Source organism: Equus przewalskii, chromosome 9 (genome assembly GCF_037783145.1).
Source record: "Equus przewalskii isolate Varuska chromosome 9, EquPr2, whole genome shotgun sequence".
Lineage (NCBI taxonomy): Eukaryota > Metazoa > Chordata > Mammalia > Perissodactyla > Equidae > Equus > Equus przewalskii.
The window spans coordinates 6230384-6235301 of record NC_091839.1 but is presented as its reverse complement, the minus strand read 5'-3'; positions in this window follow the sequence as shown (position 1 = coordinate 6235301).

The window sequence follows — 4918 nt, the reverse complement described above, 5'->3', positions numbered from 1 at the left end:
GGGCACTTTTCTCTTATTTTTCCATTTTTACTACATAATAACTGACACAGACTAAAGGATGTCTGTATCGTGGGTGTGAATTACAAAGTATAACAATAAAACAAACTTGTAACCTCCCCACCCCCAATGTGAGAACCAACACATACAGGCAAGTGCCCTCTGACTGCCTTAGGGCCTCCCCCATCCTGCCCCACCTCCCTTCCAGAAGCCTCCATCAGCCCCTGTTTGACAGCTATCATTCCTTCAAATTTGAACAGTTTTTTAAATCGCATTGGTATGCATCCCTAACAATACAGTTTTCAGTTGTCTTTGCTTTTGAGCTTTATGAAATGGCCTCATACCACGTGTCATCTCTGCTGAGTTGCTTTTTCCACTCAGCGTTATTCCTGAGATTCGTCCACGGGGTGCAGGTGGTTACACTCCAGCGTTTCTGCTGCTGCAGCTATCCCGTCGTGGGAGGACACCTCAGTTTATTTGTCCGTGTGCCCGTGGGCGCAGGGTTGTTTCCGGTTCTCTGCTCCGATGTATGGAGCTGCCCTGGATGCTCCTGGCTGTGCTCCTTGGGTAACCCTGGGGTGGCCAGTGTCCCACTGATGGCCCAGCCCCCCGGGCCTCACCTGTGCGGGGCTGTCTCTGAGTGCTCAGGTCGGGTCCCGGGATCTGTCTCGTCCTGGCTCCGTGGGATTCTGCCTCAGTTACTCTAGCTTTCCGCTAAGTCTTGCTGTCTGGTGAAGCGAGTCTTCCTGTCTTCCTCCTCCACCTGAGTCAGCGTGTCACATTCCGCGGAGAAGAGTGAACACTGGGGACTGAATTGTCGTGCTGTAACCTACGATTGCTCTCTTTACAATCCTGAGTTTTCCAAAATGTCCACAGGGGGTCACTCCCCATGTATCTGGGTATGTTTTCATGTCACTCACTGTATGTTTAGGTGTTTTTTAATATTGTGATAAAATATGCATAACATAAAAGTCACCATCTTACCCATCTTTAAGTGTACAGTTTAGTCGTGTTAAGTACATTCACATTGTTGTACAACCGTCACCACCGGGGGTTTAGGTCCTTTGGAAAAATGGTTTCTTGTAAAGTTCTTTCCTATCTTTTGTCAGATTTTTTCTTTCATATTTCATGTTCTTCAAAACCTTTTTGTGATGGATAATACACACAGGAAAGGACATAAAATATAAATGTACAACTTAATATATGAGAAAAGAGACTCTCAGGGACCCATCATCCAGGTAAGGAAGAGTGTGCCGCTGGCGTCCCAGAGGCCACAGTGCCTTCCCAGCAAACCCGCCTCCCACCCTGGCCTCGAGGAGCAGCCCTTCTTTGCTTTTCTTTGGAGTTTTACTACTTGAGCGTGTATTCCCCAACATCCTAGTTTAGTTTTGCCTGTTTCTGAACTTCACATAAATAGAGTAACACACTTTGATTCTTTCGTATTTGGTTTTTTCCATTTAACATTGTGTTTGTGAATCATCTGGCTTATTGTGTATAGCTGAAATCTGTTTATTTTTAGTATTGTATAGTATTCCACTGATGAAACAAATTGTAGATGAATACTACTATTTACTTATCTATTATGTTGATGGACATTTGATGGCTTCCCAGTTTGGACTGTTAAAAATAGTGCTGCTGTGAACATTCTTTTACGTCTCCTTGTTTTCCTGTCTGTCACACATCAAGTATATACCTATCTATCCATTCATCCATCCATCCATCCATCCATTCATCTATCCATTCATCCATTCACTATCCATTCATCCATCCATCCGTCCATCCATCCATCCATTCATCTATCCATTCATCCATTCACTATCCATTCATCCATCCATCCGTCCATTCATCCATCCATCCATCCATCCATTCATCCATTCATCCATCCATCCGTCCATCCATCCATCCATTCATCTATCCATTCATCCATTCACTATCCATTCATCCATCCATCCGTCCATTCATCCATCCATCCATCCATCCATTCATCCATTCATCCATCCATCCGTCCATCCATCCATCCATTCATCTATCCATTCATCCATTCACTATCCATTCATCCATCCATCCGTCCATTCATCCATCCATCCATCCATCCATTCATCCATTCATCTATCCATCCATCCATCCATCCATCCATTCATCTATCCATCCATCCATCCATCCATCCATTCATCTATCCATTCATCCATTCACTATCCATTCATCCATCCATCCGTCCATCCATCCATCCATTCATCTATCCATTCATCCATTCACTATCCATTCATCCATCCATCCGTCCATTCATCCATCCATCCATCCATCCATTCATCCATTCATCCATCCATCCGTCCATCCATCCATCCATTCATCTATCCATTCATCCATTCACTATCCATTCATCCATCCATCCGTCCATTCATCCATCCATCCATCCATCCATTCATCCATTCATCCATCCATCCGTCCATCCATCCATCCATTCATCTATCCATTCATCCATTCACTATCCATTCATCCATCCATCCATCCATCCATCCATTCATCTATCCATTCATCCATCCACTATCCATTCATCCATCCATCCATCCATCCATCCATTCATCTATCCATTCATCCATCCACTATCCATTCATCCATCCATCCATCCATCCATCCATGGGTGTTTCAGAGCTTCATTGGTCTATTTGTCTATCCCTGTGCTATCCTAATTATACATACCTAATTTATATATGTAGTTTTACAATTAATCTTGATATCTGGGATGGAAAGTCCTCCCACCTTGCTCTTCTTTAAGACTTTCTTCGCATTTCCTATTAGAGGCTTTCCTCAAATGTGCATGATCCTTGCCTGTCAGTTCGTATTTAGGAGTAGGACATGAGGCTGAGCCTGTGGCTCAACCAAGGGGGCAGTGGAAGACTGACATAAGAAAATGTTTTGCAGAAAAACGTGAAGAATTCTATTCAGGAAAACTTGCTGGGGATGCTTATGGAAACTCCAGATGGAGAGGTCCAGTGGGTAGCTGGCTGAACAGAGAACCGGGCTGGCCCTGGGAGTCCTCAGCATGTTAATGGGGAGCACCCAGCCCAAAGTGTCTAGCTGGCAAGATGACCCCCTCCTTACCTGGCACGTTTTTTCCCAGAACCCATCTTTCTCTCCCTACACAGGAGTATTGTCTTCAAGAAACTTCAAGGTCAACTCCAGATTCTTTCTTGGGGTTGAGTTATATGGGGCACTGGGCTTACATCAGGTTGTCTTTACCTTCTCTGCTCTCCACCTTTGCAGACAGATTTCTGAGTCAGGTTCATGGCTGGTGTTAGGGCTGTGGAGAGAAAGAGCCCCATTGGGACCTAACATCCTTGGGAACATGGGAAGGATTGGTGTGTGGAAATGAAATCCTAAACAGAGCAGGGCTATCTCAGAATGCCCCGTGTGAGGCCCCACGTGAAGGCCCCAGGTCCCCATGCTCAAAGCTCTGTGGACTGAAGACCACCTGCCTCTTATTCCATTACTTTTGCCTTCCCCTCGTGCAGGGAGTGGCAGGGCCATGACACTGCCCCCTGGAGTCTCCTCCCAGCGGGGGTGGCTGCTGGGTTGAGGAGTCCGGATTTTGTGCTATTTCTATAGCGTTTTTTCACGTGAAGAGTTGATGCACAGATGGGATCTGTGCTGGCTGCTCCACTTTCCTCACCTCTGTGGGTGCTCAAGAAAGCACAGGCTTATGTGTTTGTGACAAATAATAAGCAATAATGTGATAGCTGCGCTCCCCAGGTCCTTCAAGATTTTCCGACTGTGTCTCTGTGTTTCCAGTGAACTGTGACTTCTGGTTTCTTCTTTCAGTATCCACGTGGGTCTGGTGAGTTTGACTTCTTCCCAAATCTCGCCCGCACTCTCTGTATACCTAAGATTTCTTCCCCAAGTGTGTCTGATTTTAACAAATCCCTTCCCGCACTCTCCACCCTTGAAAGTCCCCAATTCTCTGATGTTCTCCCTTTCAATTCCTTGTTCACAATCTTGAGAATTCTCCCCTTGGGCTAGACTGAGCTCTATTCCTACAAAACAGATGTGTCCCCAGGTGCTAAGCAGCTGTCTGTGCGGCCAGTTGGATGGTCCCCTCCCAGCCACCTCTCCGCCTCACCGACAGAGTGTCGTTGAGCCTCGGTTTCTCGTGAACTTCCGCCTTGTCGCCCCACCATCTTGGATCGAAGTGTTGGTGCTGCTGCTCTCACAGCAAGGACACCCAGGGCAAGACCATTTCCTGCCCTTACACTTGGGGCTCTCTGGGGAGGAAGTTGGTGTACCTCGAGTTGCCCAAAGAATCAGCACCTTGACCAGTGCAGGCCAGGGGCATGAAGATGAGCTTTTTGTATTTTGTCAATCAGAGCATTCAAGATTGGGCCTCCCCGGAGTTGCTTCCTTCTCCCAGGTTTCTTCCCAGCATCTATTTTTCTGTTTTGCCTTCTAATTTTATACATTTTATTCCCACCCTAGGAAGTACCCAAGACATAGTCTAAGAAAGGATGGCCTGTTCTACTTCTCAAAACCTAAAGAATCACATTTTTTTCCTGACCATTCGGGTTCATTTCTGCAAGGACTTGTCAGAACCAAAAATAACATTTCCTGTAGAAAATAACTGTTTTGGGGGGATCTTGAATGCCCGGTGGAGCTTCCATCCCGTATTTCACCCAGAGTGGGAATTCTTCCAGGAAACTTCTAGATATTGGAGGCTTCATTTCAGCAGTGACGGTGGGGAGCCTTCGATAAGCTGCAATGATTTTCTAGGCCGTCTCCTTTCCCACCGACACACATTGTCAGCTGCTTTTCCAGCAAAAGGGGAATTAAGCTACAGACAGATAGACACGGTCCCTGTGGTCAGTGAGCCTATAGCCCTCATCTGTGAAGCGTGGAAAATGTTATGATCCACCGCAAGGGGTTCTGAGAG